The 23,436-nt window shown below is 42.5% G+C and overlaps 1 long non-coding RNA gene and 2 pseudogenes across 1 annotated transcript; 1 reads left to right on the forward strand and 2 right to left on the reverse strand.

Annotated features, from left to right (window-relative positions):
- The first annotated feature begins 883 nt into the window (after positions 1-883).
- LOC117476017 lies at positions 884-18,579 on the forward strand (annotated as a pseudogene).
- On the reverse strand, positions 8,221-9,699 carry LOC117476038. Its single transcript, XR_004555230.1, has 2 exons — positions 9,584-9,699; positions 8,221-8,573 (listed from the first exon to the last, which is right to left on the reverse strand). It is a non-coding gene; the product is annotated as an uncharacterized LOC117476038 (long non-coding RNA).
- A 3,285-nt stretch (positions 18,580-21,864) lies between the features above and the next one.
- Positions 21,865-23,236, reverse strand: LOC117476018 (annotated as a pseudogene).
- Between the last annotated feature and the right edge of the window lie 200 nt (positions 23,237-23,436).

Raw genomic sequence — 23,436 nt, forward strand, 5'->3', positions numbered from 1 at the left:
ACTTGCAAAATTATCTTTTAAATGAACAAACATCTATGTGTACTTCGTGGCACAATTCAAACGGGTAACACATGCGTCACTTCCGGGCAAAAATGACGGCTTTGCCCACTTTTGGGGGAAAACAAAGCTGTCATTTGAACGGCGGTCGATTCAAATTCTGAAGTTTTTGCCAATCCGATCAGAAATGTAAGAAAACAGTGGATTTTTGGATCTTCAAAGAGCCCGATTACAATGGCCAGACAGGCAAACAATTACATTAAATCATTGGAAATCGAAGATAGGGCTCGATATATGGTTAACTATTGCAGTAGGCGATCGATGTCCATAGATGAGAGTAACATCTACGTCACTTCAGGGCGAAAATTACAGCCCCGCCCACTTTTGGGGGAAACAACACTGTCAATTGAATGGCGATCAAGCCTGAAGCCACAGAGCTCTTCTTTTACTGTCCTTTTTTCTTAGAGGAAGTACAGAAAAACGTAACTCTGGATTTGTTTTCATGTTTGAAGTGCAATAAACGACACAGCAGCTTTTTGGCATGATAAAACAATTATTTTCCGCCTCGCTCATGAAAGTAACAGCTGGCGAAATTACGGCCTCGCCTACTGATTTTAATTTAACCATACAGGTATATCGAGCCCGATCGTCGATTTCAAATAATTTAATGTAATTGTTTGCCTGACTGGCCATCGTAATCGGGCTCTTTGAAGATCCAAAAATCCACGGTTTTAATAAATTTCTGATCGGATTGGCAAAAACTTCAGAATTTGTATTGACCGCCATTCAAATGACAGCTTTGTTTTCCCCAAAAAGTGGGCGGGGCCGTAATTTTCACCCGGAAGTGACATAGGTGTTACTCTCATCTATTGACTTCAATACATAATTTTTCCTAAATAAGGTCCCATGGAGGTCCACCGGAAAGGGAGGGACTTCCTTATGTGCCCTTTTATGCATTTGAGCCCCGTCCCCTCTCATCCTCTGCATGTGCCTGGTGTAGAATCTACATTAGATTAGATGCTGTAACACAGTTCTTTTCTAACACTTTCAGTGAGACGCTGTTTGAAGAATCTTGTGGGATGGCTGAGAGTGTTTCTGCAATGGATAACCCTGATGTGGAGGTAAATAATTAAATTACAATACAATTACAAGAGAAATATTGTCATATATTTAAGTATTGTGAATATGGCATGATTCATGTATTGATTAGAATTCAAACATTAAACATATTGTTCTCAATTACCAAGGAACATTATGGAGTATCAGATTCCTTCCCTGACCCGTGCTGTGAGGAAGGAAAGAACACTCCAGCAGCACCAGAGTCCGAACGTAAGTGTGACTGTTAATAACTGATTTAATGTAATAAATATATACCTGCTGTGGAGATACTGAGAGGTACTTTTCTATAAAGTGAAGAGCTACAGTGTTCTGGTACACACTATTGTACACTATTTTACTTACTGGTAAATTCTACACTTTTGTATTAATATTTACTGAGTACTTCTTTCAGCACAGGTAAAAAGTATAATGAAATGCGTAATAGTTAAATTAAGGTTAGAATAGCTGACCTCTCATAGGTCTGAAGCATAAGTATTTATACATTTTCCTGCCCTCCCCTGTGAGCATCACAGGATATGTGGTTCTAAGTAATATGATTGATCATGACAGCACCCATTCTGATTTTTATTAAATGATCACCTATGAATAATGCCAATGTCCAATCTCAGTGCAAAAAACATTTTCATCAACCTGCTGTATTCTGATACAAAGAAATGTCTCTATCCACCTCTTTAAGGTTATTTAACCAACAATTATTAATATAGTATGACTCGTTCAAAATAGAATGCAAACATACTGTAATGTTCTCAATTACCAAGGAACATCAGGAAGAAACAGATCCCTCTCCTGACCCGTGCTGTGAGGAAGGAAAGAACACTCCAGCAGCACCACAGTCCGACCGTAAGTGTGACTGTCAATAACTGATCTAATGTTATAAATATATACGCAGTGATATGTAAAATTACTGAGATGTACTTTTCTTGTCTTATGACAGATGTTCCTCCACCAGGGAAAGTAGCTGGGTGTAGACTACAGTTAGATTACTCTGGCTGTCAAACAAACAGCGGCAGTTTGACTGTTGATAACGCAGAAACTGTCACGGTTAAGGCACTGATTCACGGGACTGAGTGTACCATCAGTTTCAAAAAGATTGCAGACAATGGAAATCAAAGCGAAGCAACCTCGCTATCTGTCTTCACAGGTAAATCTGAAAATGTAATCAATGCCACCTGTTTCTGGATCTTTTCGATAATTATATTTAAATCAGGAGAGACGTTGATGTATGGAATACATATTTATTACCGGGACACATAAATGAATGAATAATGATGCCACAATTATAACAGGAGAATGAAATGGTGTTTGGCGATTAGGCCCCAGTTTGCAGGATAATCATTCAGGAGGGGGATGAACCGCTCCGATGAAACCCCCCGGGGTCTAGACACTGGTGGTGGTGATAAGTAGGTGGGAACGGACTGCAGGGAGAAGGTTTAGCTTGGTCCTGAAGGAGACAGGAGGCGAAAGGGGTGGAGGAGGGTTGCGTTTTTGTCACCTGAAATGACAGCTGACAGAGGGAAGAGCAGATATAAAGGGATTAGCGGGAGCTATGATAGGCTTGTGGGAATGGGGAGAGGAGAGATTGGTTAGCTGGGGAGTGACGCCCCCGATCACTTAATGAGTAAGGAGAGTGTAATGTGGTGACGTGTAATCTGAATGAAGAGCTTGGTCTTCCTGATTGAACTCGCGCTGAGCTTCATATGGCTTTTTTTTTGGCCTTTCCTTGTCAGTCAAACAGCACTTTAAAATGCTGACAAACATTCATGGAACATTCATTTTTTAAGTTTTACTGAAAGCTTTCTGTTTTTCCCCACAGAGCCCAGCACTCCTGTTCAGAATAAAGTCTATCAGCTCAGCAGGGAGTTAGAGCCTCTGCATCCTGAGCCACCTGCTGGTGAATTTGTTGAAGTGGAGAGTGCAACATTGTGCAGTGAGGTTAAAACTCTGCAAGAGAAAGCTGATGGAACATTAAGAAAGCCAACTGCACCATCTGCCCCCAAAGGTCAGTCAAATATAATCGTTATTGCATGGTTTACTATAAAAACAAAAGAGGCAAAACAAAACTAAAAGATGTGCTAACTGTAAGATGATAACGTTAAATAATTGAGCGGTTTAGAACTCTGCCACATCAGCCCATAAATGTGTATCTCAATAAGCTTGTGCTAGGGAATTGTAGTCTTTCTTTTTAATTGACTCTAGAGGTCGCCACTGGGTGAAAATATTATTTTTGCATTCTGCACAAAACAAATTGTAATGGGAATCTTTAATAAAAGTTAACAAAACAAAAAAGGAGCCGGATACAAAAGGTTCAGCCTTTGAAAACTACATTCTAATTGTGAATGTTAATTTGCCTTATTCTGAGACTGGCACCAGAGAGATAACTGAGCTTACTGGTCTTTCCAGCATGTTTGTTTCTGTCATAAAATTAATCAGACCTCTTGATCTGGGTGGTGTCTCCAGAACTTTTGCCATTAACCAGGATCAATGAAGTGCATTTGAGTTTATGATCAATACATGTATGTCCAGGTATATGGTTTCTTTGAATGCAATTCCATTCTGGTCTTTCTTGCAAAGTCGTAGATCCATCTGCTCCAGAACTCCGTTATGCATTTCACTTGCTGCCAACAGTGTTTTGGCTCTGAATATTGCAGATGGATTTAACCTGGTGGTAACATTGGTTTGACCTTGAGCTGGAGCAAGTGGTCGAGTGATAGAGGTTCAAAGTCATTTGGAACATTTGGCACTGTAGTTATGTGTGTCGGCTGTTGATCATTTTTACACGAACATAACTGTTGAAGGGCTTTCATCATCAAGTGTTGTCAAGTTGGCCAAAGTCATTGACTCTGATATGTATGGCTCTGGCGTAACTCTGTCTTTTGGAAATCTGACATGTTTTGCTCTTTTGCATTTCTATGAGTGCACCTGAACTCACTGTTGCAAAACTAATTTCTTTAAAACCATCAGTGCATGTCTTTTGATGAAATCAACCAAAACTAGAAACATTGCATTTTTCATTTTGTTTGAATCTATGAATTTGCAGTTCTACACTTTTCCCTGAGTTTAAAGGAAGGTATCAATATTTTCCATTGAGTTACAATATCCTTAAAGCTCCCATGTCATGCTTTTCCGGTTATTACCAGTCCCCTTGTGTGTTATGAAGGTTTTTATGCATGTAAACGGTGTGCAGAGTCAAAACCCTCAAAGTACACCCTGTAGCGAGTAAAACTCTAACACAGAAAATACCTCCCCAAAACGCCTCGTTGGAGATACGTCACTGCCCATTTGAGTCTTCCATTTAGTTCCGGGTACGGCCTGATGTCATGCGGTACCCGGAACGAAATGGACCAATCCCAAAGAGCTATGGCCCCACCCAGCGGCGCTGGCCGCACCCTCTGCCAGCCTAACATTTACTGTTGGAAGCTCTGGTTCAGTTCACAATCAATCCAGTCATGCCACTGCCAAGGACCTGTTTCCTGAAATGTGAGGAGAAATCTGAGCTGTTTGTCCTACCGACGGAAGAACCACGACGAAGTCAGTGGTTGAAATTTCTTTTTAACACTGTTCCTTCAGAGGTTCGAAGAACCGGCATTTCACAGACGAAAGCTTCCAAAACATTGCCCAGTTTGAGGCCGGATATGCACAGCTTGTTTGGACCGTTTGGAGCAGGGGAAGATTCGGGTACACAACCTGTAAGTTTGCGTTGTTATTTGTGTATTTATCAAACAAGGTATCTACCACGACTGGTTAAATGTGTAAACCGGACTCCTAAGTCATTGACATAGTGCTAACTGGGCTAACTAAGTTGCTAGCGTTTCCATATATCAACTCCAATATTAGCAGATCGCCTTACATACATGTTCCTCATAGCTGGATAATGTCTGCATTCACACACAAAATAGTCATAGACCGTATACTCCTGGTGATTTACCGTACAGTCAGTCGCGAAACGTAATTACATTATAGCTGGCGTAGCGTGTATGCTACCGATCTAACCGACGGAGCTAGACCTTAGTTTGGTCGGAAAAACATTTTTGTGATGCTACGTTGCTAGCGTTTAAATATATCAACTACAATGTCAGCAGATGGCCTTACATGTTTGTCATGGCAGGAGAATGTCTGCAGTCACACACACAGAATACTCATACAGTATACTCCGGGTGATTTACCGTACATTGTGACAGTACATGTACATACTGCATGTATAGCTAACGAGGCTAGCTGTATGCTAGCGCAAAACAATGTATTCATGCAAGTTACAATGTATGACCGAACGTAGCAGAATACCCGTATAATATTGCAATTATAAACACGTTATTGCTAGCCTAATATGAACCACTAGCTTTTGTTCATAGTAGTTTTATTACACTCCATTATAGTTGCCGTTCCTCCAAGCTAACGTTCATATCGTGTTAGCTACCAAGGTAAACAAAGCTAGGTTAGCATATTAGCAGGCAAGCTGTTCATTAGATAGATCCACACTCCTACCACAACTACTACTCACGAATCTAAAACAACTAAGTTTCTCTAATATTTTGTGATTTGCATTTGATTTCGTCCAGCCAGATCCTGCCGGACAATACATGACTGGACTACCACACCGATGCATCCTCCTAAAAAGCCCCGGCTGCTATAGGCAAGATGCCGACAACGGGGAGTAATTGACAATATACCGTGTATATATGTATATTTACGTTCATTTTGTACATTTCTAAAAATAAAGTTTAATGGAAATACTTAGTAGGCCTATCCTTTCTTCCCTGAATTATTTGCTCCTATAACATATCATTCATATATAGCAAACCATGATTTGATTTCTCATCAAACAGTAGTAGTTTATAACGGGTAAAAATAATTTACTCTTTGTTATGACCGGCTCGTAGGCCACAACGGAAAGACAAGGAGACATACACGAGTTTACAAAACCACGGCACATTTATTGTGGTAAATGCAGAGATAGGTGGTCAGGGGAGAGGATCGCTAAGCTGCTTGGAGAGAGAGAGGGGCCGCCGTTTGACTCCGGGCAGCTGGCTAGCACCTCGGCTCCGGCCAGGTGTCCGTGATCGCGCTGATTAGCCTCTTCAGCTCCACCCCATCGTAAGACAAAGGCCCTGGGGCCGTCACACTCTTCTATAACAACAGTTGTAGGTACAGTTCGGTTAGTTGGCGTATAAAATATACGGCTGTACCAACGCCATGATAAGACTGATGTTCGGCTGAGAGCAGCCGTTTAGACATGGGCGCAGCCTCTCTGGTGGTTGACTAATCAGAACAGAGTGGCCGAGCTGACCAATCGGAGCACACTAGGCTCACAGGGAGGGGGGGGCAAGAGCTCCAACGAGTCGTTTAGTGGAGAGAGTGAATACTGCTGAATACACATGCTTGACAGAGATGCTGTATGCGAAACCAATGTGAGTTTGGAAAATTGCACAGTATAAATCTATTTTAGTATACCTCAACAATGTAATTATGATCAGTGGAAATGGCCATGACATGGGCCCTTTAAAGAAAAATAGTATAATTGAGCAGTGCTTTTCTATCTTCACTGTTAATGGCATTCCAATTTGACCTTTCTCCAAACAAGCTGCTGCAAAAGAGTTCATTTCCATAGTTCTCTTCGAGCAATCTCTTGGCTTTCTCGTCCTTTTTAGAATTCATTTATGGAAACCTTCTCACCAAGTCTTTAGCTTGGACAAACATCTCAATAAATGGAAGGTACTCTAATTTATATTCTTTAAAGATGGGTATTTCTCTGGATGGATGTAATGTTAAGCGTTGCTCCTTTGTCAGCATTTCAGTCATTTTGATTTGGTGCTGCATTACTTAAATCGAGTCACTCTTTCTTTGCTATTTGAATGTAACTTGGCTGGAGTTTGGCTTTATGTTTTTTTTCTTGTTCCTCTTCATTATGAACATCAGCATTTTCATCTGGTTGACCAGTACAGTATTGCTCCACCACAGCAAATATATTATCATCCTCCACCATACTCCAGGGCTTCCATGGTTGTTATTGTATCAGTTTGAAGCTCAAGCTTTTCCATTACCGCTGTAAGATTTGTTTTTATTGCTTCAAGGTTATCTGTTGTAAAGCAGCAGTGCATAGAGCAACTTTCTCAGCAACAGCCTTTCTTCATGTTAATGAAGCTGTCATAGATATTTGTCATAGATATATTACTGCCAGTATAGCACATATGACGCTTACTGCTAATCTGGCTCACACATTTTCTGTATGCGTACTTATCAGAATCAAAATCAGAATTCCTTTATTCATTTCATTTCATTTCAAACCTTTATTTATCCAGGTTTTAACCCATTGAGATCATTGATCTCTTTTTCAAGGGAGACCTGCTCAAGTAGGTTCCACATGAATCATTAAAAACATTATTAGTCCCACTGCGGGGAAATGTACAGTGTTACATAGCAGGTAAAAAAGGCAACCAATACATGGCAACAAAATATTATATTTTATATATATAGTATTGAGACCTTATAACAATTAAATGCTGAGACATTTATAAAAAAATGTGCTTTTGCATAAAATGACTATTGCACAGTAACATTGCAAACAAGTGTATCTTTTTTCCTTTTCAAGTGGATGTTTCCTTAAACCATGCATAATATATAGCTTGGATATGATTGATCATGACAGACATGAACGATATTTCTTTCAATGTTCACCTATCACTGCCAATGTCAAACAGTGTATTGCATTTTTATAAACCTGCTGTAATTTGATGCAAATGATGTCTCAATCCCTTCTATCAAATCTTTTCACTGACAATTACATTTGTATATCTCTTAATTTGATTCTAGTGTGGTTGAAGGATCTGGATCCATCTATTAGACCAGCTGTTTAATAATTGACTGCCCATCATAGTTGTAGTTTAATAAACTATAGGAAAGGAAAACATTTATAATAAATGTTGATCCATGCTTATGAATGTGTAATAATCAATTAAGGCTTTTATATGTCTTGTTTTTATTTTCTACAGAGAAGCAGCTAGAGAAGTTTTTGGAGGAACTGGGGTTGGATCACCACTGTTAGCAGAGTAAGCATAACTTCATTGCTGTTTAGCATCCAAATAAGCGGAGGAGTAACGAAACATCAGAGACAGTGGCATTTCATTCAACGGGGCCCTCCCATTGGAGGCGTGGCTTTATTTATACCCATCATTGACCTTTAACCTGTTACGCTATTGGCTTCCAGTCATGCACAACAAATAACACAAATTGGTAACATATTTACCTGAATGTTAACACCCCCACTTGATAACACATTTGTGGTCTTTTAACAAATAAAAACATTATAAGGTTCTCTACCTTACAGAAATTGTTACTCACCAAACATAAACTTTGCAAACTTAATCAACTTAAACTTTGGTGCAGGTTTTGTCATAACATCTGCCACCATCTGGTCTGTTGGACAATAAATCAGATTTGTTTTTCCCCCTTCCACAGTTGACCTCAGAAAATGATACTTAATGTCAATATGCTTGCATCTCTGTCTGTTAACAGGATTCTTTGCCAACGCTATTGTGCCCTGGTTGTCTTCGTAAATCGTAGGTAGTGTATATTCACATTTGTCAATGCCCTCTAGTAGTTGTATTAAGTACATACACTCCTGCATAGTAGCTGCTAAAGCCATATACTCGGCTTCACAAGTTGATAAAGCAACAGTTGGCTGCTTTTTGGTTTTCCAAGAAACCAGTGGCCCGCTCTCATTAAGGCTAACACAATAACCTGACATACTACGTCTGTCGGTTAGATCAGCAGCCCAATCTGCATCGCTGTATGCTTGTAAGCCCAGTTTTTCACTCTTACATTTCCGGTAACACAGCTTCCTGTCGATTGTACCTTTCAAATATCTCAGTACATGTGTGACAGTAATCCATTGCTCTTCTGTCGGCTCAGAAAAATACTGGGACAGTTTACTGACAACAAAACTCAAATCAGGCCTCGTGCACACAGCTAGGTAGATCAGGCTACCTACTGCTTCTCTGTACATTCTAACATCCTTCATCGGTACAGCATCATCCAAGTAGTTCAGTTTTTGCTCACAAGGTGTCGCTCTCGGTTTACAATCCTGCATGTTAAACCTTTCAAGTATTTTGTTCACATATTTCTTCTGTGACATCTTTACACATGAATCAGTTTGATCAAAATCAATGCCAAGGAAATGTTTTAGTTTCCCCAAGTCCTTCATCCTGAATTTAGCTGTGAGCATCTCTTTAACAACTTTCAATGCATTGTTATCACTAGCTGCAATGATTATATCATCAACCCATATTATCATTATCACTTTCCAGTTTTCAGTTTCTTTTGTGTAAACACAATGGTCAGCAGGGTTCTGTAGGAACTCATTTTCACTCAGATACTCATGTAGCATTTTGTTCCAATTTCTGCCTGACTGTTTAAGCCCATATAATGACTTTTCTAGCTTGTACACCAACTTTTCACCTTTACTAGATTTGACCTCAAAACCCTCTGGCTGGTCCATGTATATCTCACAGTCTATTGGTGCATGTAGGTAAGCAGTTTTAACATCCATTTGGTGTAAAATCAGATTTTCCTGTGCTGCTTTTTGCATTAACACTCTGGTACTGGTGAGGTTAGCGGTAGGTGAAAATGTCTCATCATAGTTTTCACCCCTCTTCTGACTGTATCCCTTGGCTACATATCGTGCCTTGTATCTTTCGGATCCATCAACATTGGTTTTGATATCGTACACCCATTTATCCCCCACTGCTTTCTCATCTTGAGGTAAGTTGGTCAGGATAAATGTGTCATTCTCTTTTAGTGATTGCATTTCTTCATCCATTGCAATAACCCATTGTTTTGACTCAGATGAAGTTACAGCCTCCCTAAATGTTAAAGGGATATTGCACATTAATCTGTAACAATAGTCAATATTTGTCAGTAGCTGATCCTCACTCTCCTTACCACATACACTGTCACATAAGTAAGCTGGCTTCTTCCTCACTCTTGAAGGATAACGCCTAAGCTCACTCTTGTCTTCTGTCTCTGTTACAACAGGTATAGATACTGGACTTACGTTAGTATCACGTTTGTTTTTGCCAGATTTGTTCTGTACCTCAAAATCATCATCAGAGACGGTTTCTGTTTGTGTTTCTCTTTCTGAATTGGTCTTGGTCACAAACTTCACAAGTCTAGATTTTTGCACTTTTCCACTGTGAGGGAAATATACCATGTAGGCTGGACTATTTTTGTCATATCCAACAAAAATTCCCTCTTCACACCTTGAGTCCAGTTTCTTTTTGTCTTGCTTATAAGCATAGCACACTGACCCAAACTTGTGCATTCTGGAAAGGTTAGGCCGTCTACCTGTCAGCATAAAGTAAGGTGTCTGTTTTGTGCGGTTGTTAAAGCATCTATTCCTTACTACAGCTGCTGTCTGTACTGCATAGGTCCACATACTTTTTGGCATCTCATTTTCTATAAGCATGCACCTGGCCATGTCAAAAAGTGTGCGCCAATTCCTTTCAGCAGTGCCATTTTGATGTGGGGAATACGGTGCTGACTTTTCATGTCTAATCCTATTACTGCATAGTAATGCTTGGTAATGTTTCCCTGTGAACTCTGTGCCATTGTCTGACCTGATACATTTTACTTTCCCGTATGGGGCAGTATCGGCCAGAAATCTCTCTGTTGCTTGCACTGTGTCACTTTTGTTTTTAAGGAAATACACAAACACTGCACTGGAGTAATCATCTGTGAATGATAAAGCATACTTAAAGCCTTCTCTGGATTGCGGATCTATTGGTCCTGCTATATCTGTGTGCACCAACTCTAGAGCTGCTTTGGCTCTTACATCAGGCTCCCTGTTCCTGGTTTGGGTAAACTTCCCTTTAGTGCATACATCACAATGTGGAGGTTTGTTTACCTTACCCTTAACTGACATGCCATTAACAACATTCTGTAACTTCTGAATATCATCATAATTACAGTGTCCCAGGATCTCATGCCATGTCTGTAAATCATAACACCTGTTGCATTGGTCATCACATTCATCATTTACTGTGTTCAAGAAATAAAGTCTGTTCAATTCATAAATGTGAAATGTTGTACCGTCTTTGTGTTGCAGGACGTCTTTGCCCTGCTTGAAGGTTACCGTTGCTCCTTTGGTTGTAGCTGCTTTCACAGAAAAAATGTCTTGGGGGTACGATGGGATGTACAACGCCTTCTTCAGAGTTGTTTTGTGTCTTTTCCCCATGCTGTCCACCATAATAATAACAGCGTCCCCTCTTCCTTCTGCTACACCATTGCACCTGGTACCATCAGCTAATTCCACACAGTGGGACTCAGCCTGGAAGTCGTCATCAAACCTCTTGAACTTTGTTACATCCGTGACGATATGTGAAGTCGCCCCTGTGTCCACCATCAGTCCTCTCTCGGTGATGCTGCGTCCTGGCTGGACCTTGTTGTCCACGTCGTTGACTCGGAAAGCATACTCCTCGCCAGTCGTTTCATCCGAAGCTTTCCGCGCGTCGTCCTCCCGTCGCTGCTTCCGCCTGCAGGCTGCATCCCGATGCGTGTTGCTCTTACAATGACTGCACCACAGCTTACGTTGGCACGTTCCGGCCTTGTGTCCACTCAGGCCGCATCTATAACAAACAATGTCTGCACACTTGGTTCCTTTATCCCATGCTCTTGGTACAGAGGGTCGTCTCGCTCTCAACTGTTCCCGCGCCCTCATGACGTTGTCCTCTGGTGGCGGTGTGCGCATTCGCTCAGTATCCTCATAGCTGCGGAGCTTAGTCTTAAATTCAGCAAAACTTATTATCCTGTCAATTTGCGTGATGTGTATGGCGAATGGTTTAAATGATTCTGGCAGTCCCTTCAAAACCATTGCTACAAGAAGCCCATCACTTAATTTCTCCTCCGCGTTTCTCAAAGCGGTGATGGCGGTCTCTGCACGTATTATATACTCCGTCACACTTTCACTGCTTGACTTTAGGAGTGATGTCAGTTCAGTATATAGGCTGATAATACGTGGTTTACCTGTGCCTGCATAATAGTCTCTTAAAATCTTCAATGCCTGCCGACCATTATCCGCCGCCTCCCTCATTACAAGGGACAAACTTTTGTCATCAAGAAATTGGATAAGCTCTGCATAAGCCTCTTCATTTTTCCTTTCATCGTCCGCCTCTTCATCTTCCTCAATTATGTCCGTAGGACTCCTTAAAATAGTATTCTTCAGTCCCTGTAAGCGAAGATGGCCCAAGAATTTCGTCTCCCACAGTTCATAGTTCTTCTCATCCCCGTCAAACACTAACCGAGACCAGCGGGTACTGGAACCTGCGCCCAACCTGCTCATGGTGTTAGCTTAGCTTGCTAATCCACCACACGTGCTACGTTGCGACTTTCCATCGGTGGACAAACGCCGGAAATACTTATTTGGGTGTCTCTGGGCCCATAACCTGTTAGCAGAGTAAGCATAACTTCATTGCTGTTTAGCATCCAAATAAGCGGAGGAGTAACGAAACATCAGAGACAGTGGCATTTCATTCAACGGGGCCCTCCCATTGGAGGCGTGGCTTTATTTATACCCATCATTGACCTTTAACCTGTTACGCTATTGGCTTCCAGTCATGCACAACAAATAACACAAATTGGTAACATATTTACCTGAATGTTAACAACCACTACAGAGAGAAGCTGTCCCTAAGCACACTTCTGAGGATTGACCAGAAGACCTTTACTGATGAACCTGCTAAATGTAATTCGGATCTTCCATGGTATTTTCTGAAGAAACAAATGATGGTTAATGTGACAGCTAGGAATGTGAAATGTACACCTGCACACGAGTCCAACTGTGAGGATCACACAGATGGTCTTGATGACTTAGACGAAAAAACACATTCAGGTGACAAACTGAATCCCCTTGATATTATAACTGCTCTCTTCCTGTGCTCTGATGGTTTTGTACAGCAGGAAATGGCCCTCAAAATGTCTATGTGTCAGTTTTCCGTGCCTCTGTTGCTTCCTAACTGTGACACAAAGCAGTGCACACTCATGCTTTGGGCCATGAGAGACATTGTTAAAAAATACAGACCTCGGTCCCTTGTAGAATCCAAGGGATTTATTGAAGAGAGAATTGTTGTCTCTGAACTTCCAATGATATCTTTTGTGAGACTGGGTGAGTGCTCTTTGTCCAAGTCAGAGATCCTCAATAAGCTTCTGAGCAACTCTCAGCAGTACCATGACACCTTTGTTCACCGTAACATGGAGGGTGGTGACAGTCCAAGGAGAATATCCTATGGATTGGTGGAAATGACTTGGTACCTTCCTTGTGGGAACAAAAACATGGACGTCTTCAGCGAGCCAGTTGCTGTAGCTAACCTTCGTGGGGACATTGCTTCATCTCAAACACAATTTTCATTCTTTTGTCAGACATCTGCAGCAGTTTTTGTGTTCTTTGATGCTTTGGACTCTGAGTGTGAGCTGCTAACCAACCCACAACACAAGGCACAGATCTTCTTGGTGGGCAACCGTCAAAGCAAGGATTTCAAATGAAATGCTGTAAAAAAGGTAGCAACCAAGTTGAGCTTAACCAAGAGCAACATCCTTCTGAAAGATAAGCACATAAATGATGCAAACTTTGTCGAAGATTTGCGGGCAAAAGTCAGCAATGCATTTGAAAACACAAAGGTGAAGATGGGAATTGAGAAGATGGCTGACGTTGCCCATGAACATGGAATCTCTGTTGATGAAGACTCTCCAGACTGCCAGACTGCGAAGAAAAACGCGCCATCACTGCAGAAATTCAAGACATTCTTAAATACAAAGAAGTTCAGCTTCCCTTGCAAGGACAAATATGGAAAGACCTCACTCGCTTAGAGAAGGAAGAATTGCGACTTCGGAAAGTTGGGTCTGAAAATATAGAAGTGTACAAAAGCAATCTTCATCTAAAGAAAAAAGAACTTCGGAGAAAACAGAACTCTCAGGCCATGTCGAAGGCAATGACATGTTTCATCAATGCAATATCAAGCCCAGGGATAGAGAGGTGCTATTTCCTGAAATGGATGCGAATGAACCTCGATAACGTGTCTCGGGAAAAACTCTTCGACCTCAGGGAGCAGTACAAAGAAAAATGCAGAAACTCTGAGAACAAAAAGGAGATCAAGGAGATTGAGGAACAACTTGCCAACATCTCATTAGGGACTGAACACTTCTTCCGTGAAATGGGCCAGATCTATGAAGCTTCCCTATCCCTTCCTGAAACAGACCCAGCACGTCAACAACTACAGCATCTCCCCAAGCTATGTGCAGGATTAATGCTTGCTGGATTTCCACTTGAGCTTGTAGATGGAGAAGCATCCAACATACCGCTCAGATGGGTGAGTGACGTTCTCTCTCAGCTCAATGACTTGGTGTCTCCTAAGAACAAGATCCTGGTAGTCACAGTTCTTGGAGTTCAGAGCACAGGAAAGTCCACTCTCCTCAACACCATGTTTGGAGTGCAGTTTGCAGTCAGCAGTGGTCGATGCACTCGAGGTGCCTTTATGTTGCTGATTCAAATCAATGAAGATGTCAGAAAAGACCTCAACTGTGACTTCATGGTGATCATATTCACTGAGGGCTTAAAGTCACCAGAGCTCGCACAACTGGACAATAGCCACGAGCACGACAATGAGCTTGCAACACTTGTTGTGGGGCTGAGTGATATCACCATCATCAATATTGCAATGGAGAATTCAACAGAAATGAAGGACATCCTACAGATAGTTGTACACACTTTCCTCAGGATGAAAGAGGTAGGCAAAAAGCCCAAATGTCAGTTTGTTCACCAGAATGTGTCAGATGTTTCAGCCCATGACAAGAACATGCGAGACAGGAAACTGCTCCTGCAACACTTAAACGAGATGACCCAGGCAGCAGCCAAAATGGAAAAGAAAGAAAAGTACTCAAGCTTCACTGATGTGATGGAGTACAGTCCAGACACTGGAAGCTGGTACATTCCTGGACTCTGGAATGGAAACCCACCGATGGCACCAGTCAATGCAGGCTACAGCGAGACTGTCTATGAGCTCAAGAAGAACATAATCCACATTTTGGGAAGTTGTGGATCATCAGCTAATAATATCTTGGAGTTTACTGAGTGGATGAAGAGCCTGTGGACTGCAGTAAAACATGAAAACTTCATCTTCAGTGTCAGAAACAGTCTCGTGGCTGATGCATACATGAGGCTGTGCACAGAATTCAACAAATGGGAATGGGAATTCAAAAAAGAAATGTACACATGGGTTACACAAGCTGAAACAAGAATCTCCAACTTCGGTACACCTGCTGATAAATCCAACAAATCTGACATGAGAGAACTTCTCATGCTATTGAAATTAACTGAATAGAATCAAGGAGAACCACACAAAGGAATTAGAGGGCAAAGTTTGTGCATTGATTGAAGAATGTAGGAAGAAAAACATCAAGATGAAAGAGGAAGAGCTGGACAAAGAATTTGACAAGATGTGGACTAAAACAGTGACTCACCTATCCTGTTCAGAATTGAAGGTTGAGGACATTTTCACCAGTGTGTCTCACTGCCTGAGAACAAATCTAAAACAAAAGGGAAGTCAAGCGAATTATTTGTTGAGTAACAAAACCCTGAAAGAGTGTGGACGGTTGCCTTTTAAATATACAGCTGAAGGAAGGAAGCGATTTAAAGACCGATTCAGTGCTCAAAGTCACACAAAGGCTGTACAACAAACAGCTGACAGCATCATTACAGTTTGCTCAGAGATGATGACTGACAAAATGCAAAGAAAGAGTAATTACCATGTTACCTACATCGAGGAGATTCTAAACATGATTGATGAGAGGCTGCAAAACAATCAGGAATGTGACATCACTTTTGAAGTCTCTCTGAAACTGCACATCTGTGGAGACGCAGCCAGAAGGTTTCAGAAAATGCATGAAGATTTCATCCATGAGAATGACAGACGTCTGAACGAAAACAAAGAAACGTTTCGTTCTAATCTTAAAGATGTGTTCCATCATGTAGACCAGTGCCAGAAGAAAGCAGATGAATTCACAGACCGATGCTTGAAGCCTGCAGTCGAAGACTTTGTCAACCGCTCCCTGGGTCCTGATATCATTGGTGAAATGAGGACAAGTGAGCAGTTCAGCACAAGAATGTCCTTCCAGTATTCAGTTTTACTGGATCTGCTCTCAGAGGATGACTTTAAAAAGTACCAGAGCTTTATTTGCTCCTATGAGAATTATGTAAAGAATTGGATAGTCAACAAAATAGTGGAACGCTTCTCAAATGGCTCTACGATGTTCGAGGAACAACATCTCCAGTCATGTGTCTACAGCATAAATAATGCTATCCAGAAAGCTCAAACAGAAAAGTGTGGCAACTTGAAGTCATTTGTTGACGTTGTCTGTCAGGAGCTTGGTGACAAACTGGTCATTTCCCAGGATGCTCTTGGTGTGTTCATGATCCTGAACAATGCCAACCAGGAACAGTTTGCTCACAGGCTCACGGAGTGTGTGAAGGAGATGGCGCAAGCTCTTAAGGCCCTGACACACCAGGCAGTCACCAGAGAACTCTCCGACACCGACAGATCCATCGACGAGTTCTCCTGCGTATTGGCCGTGTGTCGCACTGAAATACACCGCTTTACTACAGCCAAGCACGTACGAACTGCGCATGCGTGAGTGGCAATAACTCTCCTTACCAGCAGGCGGCGGTAGTGTGTATTCGTCATTCAAAATAGGCAACAACCGGAAGACAGAGAAGAAGAACAGACTGATATACAAACAAATAGCGGGTGCCGTTCCATTTCACTCTCGTCCATCGAAAACATGTTTTAGAATATAAAAATACATGCATGATGAAATGAGCACATAAAGTGCAGACATACTATAAAAGCACAGTTAATAGACCTGCATCTGATGATCGCAGTGTTCTGGCGGGTGTGTAGTTTATTGAGTCAGCAATGTAATAATGGCCACTTCTTGCTAAATTTACGATGAGATGAAAAACCGGACTTGACCAAACAAATCACGGAGCTCTCAGCAGAGGACAGCCGGGGACGCTCCCGCCGATATCAGAGATGTCCCTGCTATGTGTGGGAGGTAAGAGAGGACATTTAAGGGCTATGTTTGATGTCTTTAAGTATCACCTGCTGGTGTTTAGCTGCTGTCTTGTGCCTTAAATCGTTTGTTTACGTCCCTCACTTCCGTTTCGCTTCTCATTTGCTAGCTGAACAGCTGATCAGAGTGGTTTCTTGGCCCGATAGCTTGTGTCCAACACGTTGAATCGGCCGGGTGTCGATCGTGAAAGGCCAAATAAGGCGTGTCACGGCCGAGGGTTCGGGACACACCAAATTGACTTTGGGCGACAAGGAACCCGTTTTCGCCCAACAACGCAAGACGGCCGATATCGGCCTGGTGTGTAGGGGCCTTTAGAGAGAAGTTTAAGGAAACAAACATCCAAACTAAACTACAGAACCTTCTGGTGAATCCTCAGAACGAGCTTTTCAACACACTGATTGGATGTGGTAAACAGTGTCCGTTCTGCGAAGCGCCCTGTGATGCAGGAGTAACAGCCCACACGGAGCACTCCACTTTACTTCATCGACCACAGGGTCTGGTTCGAAATAGATGGGAAGAGACACAAAAACTCGTGATTGACTTATGTTCTTCCTCTGTGAACAGTGACAAGCGTTTTCGCAACAGTGTTTCAAATGGTAAATGGCATCCTTACAAGTCTTACAGACAAATGTATCCGGACTGGAAAATCCCACCAGATGCAAGCCTCCAGGCATCAGACTACTGGAAATATGTAATGGCAAAGTTCAATGATGAGTTTGCAGCAGCATACGATGCAAAGCCTGCTGATATTCCTGCAGCTTGGAAAGAAATCACAAAGAAGCAAGCAGTGGCAAGCCTCAAAGAGGCATTTTCTATCAAATGAGAAACTACAAGCTTTGTGCTCACAGAGGGTCACGTCCTCCTCATTACAGTCATCATCCTCTCATGGATATTTAGATTACACTTGATTCATATGAAGAGAAGCACACAAAGTAACATGCTGTTTGTGAGAAGGCAAGGTTGACCATATATTTTCCCCACAACAACTTACAAGGAATTTGTAAACGTTTCAGTTTGATTAAATCAGACTTTGTATCCTACTTCTTTGGTTGTTATTGTAGTATAAATTAATCAAATTCGATTTGATTGAGTGTTTTTATTTCCTTAAAGTAACTGATGCAAAAATATTTGCTTTTATGTTTTTCTGTGTTTTTGTCATAAACACATTAACAATTTCAATGTTTTAAAATATCATTCAGTCTTCATGTCAACATGAAGATTAGACAATGTCTTTATTTTTATTTCAAATAAGTATCTGGCTCTTATTATTAACATTTTTATTGACACATTTAGAATTGTTGTCTTTTCATTTCTGAGCTGCATCAAAAGCCACATTTAGATTTTTAAATCAGTTAATGAATCATTGTGTTTTAGTGGTGGTACAGTCAACATGTAAACATGACAGAAAGTCTGCTGTAATCAAGTTAAGTTTGATATGTGACCGTTTTCCCAGAGAGGTAGAATATATTCTTATTTAGTTTCAGTGAATACATATACACATCAGTTAAAAATATTTACATATTCAATGTTTAAAATATCATTCAATCTAAATGTCAACATGTAGATCATACAAGCATTTTCTTCTTACCTTATTGAGTGCTATTCCAATACTTATACAACATTTTTATGTTCGTGTTATTATATTGACTCAAAATGTATGTCAACATGTAAACATGACAACAAGTTTGAATCAAGTTAAGGATGATATGTGATCCAGAAGGTTATAATCTATTAGATTTTGTTGTTGAAAGATATTTCAGTCTAAATGTCAACATGTAGGTTATCCTTCCGGTGGTTTTTCTTTCCTATTCGAGTATGATATGTCATTTCCTTAGCTCAAAATCTGTTCAATTCATTCTTTATATTGTTAACATGTATACTGACTACTGTTTACTATTTCAATAAAGAGACCAAATCGGCAGACTGGCTGTTAATGTCTTTAATGTTTCCCAGATCAGAATCACAGCATAGTGTATAATAACTTCTAAAGGAAACAGAAATATCATCACCTTATTTATTTATATAGTTTTACTATACTAAGATACTAATCATCTTTTTTTAAATTCCATTATTTAACATTTGTTTTCATCTCAAGTCTTAGGTTCAAGTTCTTCTGAATTCAACAAAGAATGAAAAAACAAGACAACAGGGGCAACTCTGCAATGAATCGTGTGTGTGTGTGTGTGTGTGTGTGTGTGTGTGTGTGTGTGTGTGTGTGTGTGTGTGTGTGTGTGTGTGTGTGTGTGTGTGTGTGTGTGTGTGTGTGTGTGTGTGTGTGTGTGTGTGTGTGTGTGTGTGTGTGTGTGTGTGTGTGTGTGTGTGTGTGTGTGTGTGTGTGTGTGTGTGTGTGTGGTGTGGTGTGTGTGTGTTTGGTGTGTTTCATCGCAGGTTCAGACTCTGAAAAGTGAGAGAAATTCAGATTAACTTCAAGTTGAATTTCAACTGTTAACAATAAACTAAAAGTAAAGAATGTTTTTAAGGATGTCTGTACATGTTTTGCTTTCCAGTGTTTTTGTGTTGATTTGTCCCATAACTGTATATTTTGCTAATTAAAAAATACAAATGATTACATTTGGATAATGCACATTTGGCTGCATCACGGCCTGGTACTGCAGCTGCACCGCCCTCAATCGTAAGGCTTTACAGAGGGTGGTGAAAACTCAACCCACTCTCTTCAGTCTGCGTACAAATGGCACGACTTTACAAATTGGAAATGCGTGCAACAGATTTTGCGTGCACATGATACGCTAACCATTCCCATTGAGTTCTGAGGCCGAGTTTTGCGTGCATATGATACGCCCAACCCGGTATCACGGCAAGACGTGAACATGTGACGATTTACCATGCTGGGAGACGTGAAGATGTCACGATTTTGTCCCTTCAAACGTGACAGTTACACGGTATTCACTAGCAAGAACCACGCCAAAAACCAGTGTGGTGTTTGTAAGTTTATTGAAGTAACATGTGAATGATATGAGGGGGGTGAAGGGATGTTCTGGGAGGACGAGCTGTGGTCCGTGCAGTGGGAGACTCAGAGTGGGGGTTCCGTCTCCGGCATGATCTGCGTGGGCTTATTACGGGCCCCCAGACGATACCTGGAATTGAATGTTAGTATACGCAGTATATAAATATGCACCGTTTAAATATAAATGGTGATGGGCAGAGGATGTTGGGATGAAGGGATGGAGGGATGAGGGATGTAGGGATGAGGGATGGAGGGATGAGGGATGAGGGATGGAGGGATGAGGGATGAAGGGATGTAGGGATGAGGGATGAAGGGATGTAGGGATGGAGGATGGAGGGATGAGGGATGTAGGGATGAGGGATGTAGGGATGAGGGATGGAGGGATGAGGGATGGAGGGATGAAGGGATGTAGGGATGTTGAGGGGAGGGAGGGATGGATGTATCGCTCGGTGTGAGTCGGAAGGGGAACTGTATGGGTAGAAGGGTGAGGGAGGGTGGGTTGAAAGATGAGACAAGCGGTAGCCGGAAGTTTTTGCCGGATATAAATAGGGGTGGCCGTGGTTCGAGGCGGAGTTTTAGGCGTGGCCATGCTCCTGAACCTATGTTAACAATTTAACCTCATTTCACAAGCAAGAACCACGCCAAAAACCAGTGTGGTGTTTGTAAGTTTATTGAAGTAACATGTGAATGATATGAGGGGGGTGAAGGGATGTTCTGGGAGGACGAGCTGTGGTCCGTGCAGTGGGAGACTCAAAGTGGGGGTTCCGTCTCCGGCATGATCTGCGTGGGCTGATTACGGGCCCCCAAAAGAGTCGGATTAAATGGAACTGAGTTGAGCGTGTGCCTGTCTGAGATCATTGAGATTGTTACGGATGTAAGTATCCCCGAAATGAGCAAGACATTGTGGAAGTGTTTCTGGAACCAGAAACGTGTGGCCATTTTCCCTGTTTCGGTGAGAAAGAGTGGGTGTTGATGCGTTGCGTGTGCAGCGTACCTCGCGCTGAGGTATTTGGTTAGTGGCTCGTATGGGCTAAGATACGAGTTCAGGCGGAAGATGTGGATGGGGAAAGAGATTCCCAGCTGATCTGTTTTACTCCTTCGGAGTGTGAATATGAGAGAGTCGTTTGTGTGGAGGGATATGTCGGATAGGCTGGGGTGGTGGTGAGGGTTGTAGGCGGATGAAGTGGGTGCGAATTCGGAGCATCGCAGGAAGCCGAAGAATGCTAGCAGGAACATGCATTCTAGGGTAAGGTCGACCGTTGGTGATAAGTATCCTGAGCGTAGGGAACGGATGCAGAGGCTGAGAAGGTCGGATGTGAGTGGCAGTCGTTTGGCTGTGATGGAGGGTTCCTGCTTACGTAAGCCTTTGATAAGCATTGTGACGTGGCTATGGGACGTGGAGGGACATGGTTGGCCGCTGGCTATTTTAATGAAGAAGTTAATTCCGGCCAAGTATGTCTGAATGGTGGATGTCCGGCACTTGCGGATGGAATGAGTGTGAGTAATGAAATTGCAGACGGATATGACGTCCAGAGTGGGGAATGGTAGCTGGTATGTGCCGTGATATGCCTTAAAGCAATTCCAGCCGGTGAGATAGGCTGACAAGGTGCTTGGGGCAAGGCTGTTGAGGATGGCTTCCCGTGAAGCGTGTGTGAGTATTTCTAGTTGTGGGTTTAGTTGAATGTGGTGGCTGAAAACGGTGGGACTGGTATGGGATGGAGATCCGCCTCTGGGGCAGAGTTTCTGAATTTCTGAAATTGGAAACGAGACAAAGAGTCAGCGATGCCGTTCTCATGACCTGGGATGTGTGCTGCTTTGAGGATGAACTGGTGTTTGGCAGAGATTAAGGTGAGTCTGCGGAGGAACTGCATGATGGCTAGGGAGATCGGCCTTTGTTAAGGATCTCGACGACTGCGCTGTTATCGGTGTGGATGAGTATGGCTTTCCTAGACCATTCGTGCCCCCAAAGAATGGCAGCTATGATGATGGGATATAGTTCGTGAAGTGCGGATGAAGGAGAAAGCGTCTGTGAATTGAGAGCTGTGAACTCTGGGGGCCAGGTGGATGCGAACCATCTCCCTGCGTAGTAGCCGCCGAAGCCTATGGAGGGGGCTGCGTCAGTGAAGAGTTGGATATCCTCTGGTTTGGTAATGAAGTCGTCATAAAAGAAAGAGATGCCGTTCCACGAGGACAAGAAATCCTGCCAAAGGTGCATTTCCATTTTGCATGCGTCGTCGAGAACTAGTCGATCGTGGATGGAGGGAACTGACTCCGCTCTGTTAAGCAGGTTGGATAAGAAGGGTTTTGCTTGAGGTATTATGCGGATGGCGTAATTTAGGTGGCCGAGGAGGGCTAACAGCTGCCGTTTCGTGCATCTGTCTGCCTGTAAGTAGTTTGACAAGAGGAGAGTGATGCGCTGTACTTTCTCTGAGAGTAGAGAAGCCTGGAAAGACATTGAGTCCAGGGTGATGCCTAGAAACTCGATGGAGGTTTTAGGCCCTGAGGTTTTCTCTTCGGACAGAGGGATGCCAAGGTCTGAAAATGTTTGTATGAGTGTGCTCAGCCCGTGGCGGGGGGGTGAGGATGGTGGAGTGACGATGAGAAAGTCGTCAAGGAGATGGAGCACGTAGGGGAGTCTGTGGTTGTTTGTCAAGATCCAGCACAGAGCTTCTGAAAGGGAATCAAAGATTTTGGGACTGCTTCTGCAGCCGAATGTGAGGCGTACTGAGAAGTAATAGGCTCCCTTCCAGTACACTCCGAAGAAACGCCAGAAGTCTGGGTGAATAGGCAAGATCTTGAATGCACTGGTGATGTCTGCCTTAGAGAGCCTGCTGAGCGGATGAGGGTGATGGCGTGGTCGATGTTTGCGTATTGCATCGAAAAGTCTGGGCTTGGAATGACGCTATTAATGCTCGGGATGGCTGAGCCGTGTGGAGAAGACAGGTCTATTATGAGCCTCTTTTTCCCGGAGTATTTCCGAGTAGCTATGCCTATTGGACTGATGCGGAACACTGGAAAGGGGGGACTGTCGAATGGGCCTATCATGAATCCTTCTTTGACTTCTTTAGCCAGTAAGGTGTCGACGGTGTGAGGTTCTATTAACGCGGACTGAAGGTTGTGGCAGATGTGAGATGTCGCAGTATTGCTATGCCTGGGTGGAACCCGTGGGAGAAGCCGTGGGTGAGAAAGTAAACAAACTGTCTATCTGGATGATTTACTAAGGCTGTAGCTAAGTTGCTTACCCT

This window comes from Trematomus bernacchii, unplaced genomic scaffold (assembly GCF_902827165.1).
Source record: "Trematomus bernacchii unplaced genomic scaffold, fTreBer1.1, whole genome shotgun sequence".
NCBI classification, from domain to species: domain Eukaryota; kingdom Metazoa; phylum Chordata; class Actinopteri; order Perciformes; family Nototheniidae; genus Trematomus; species Trematomus bernacchii.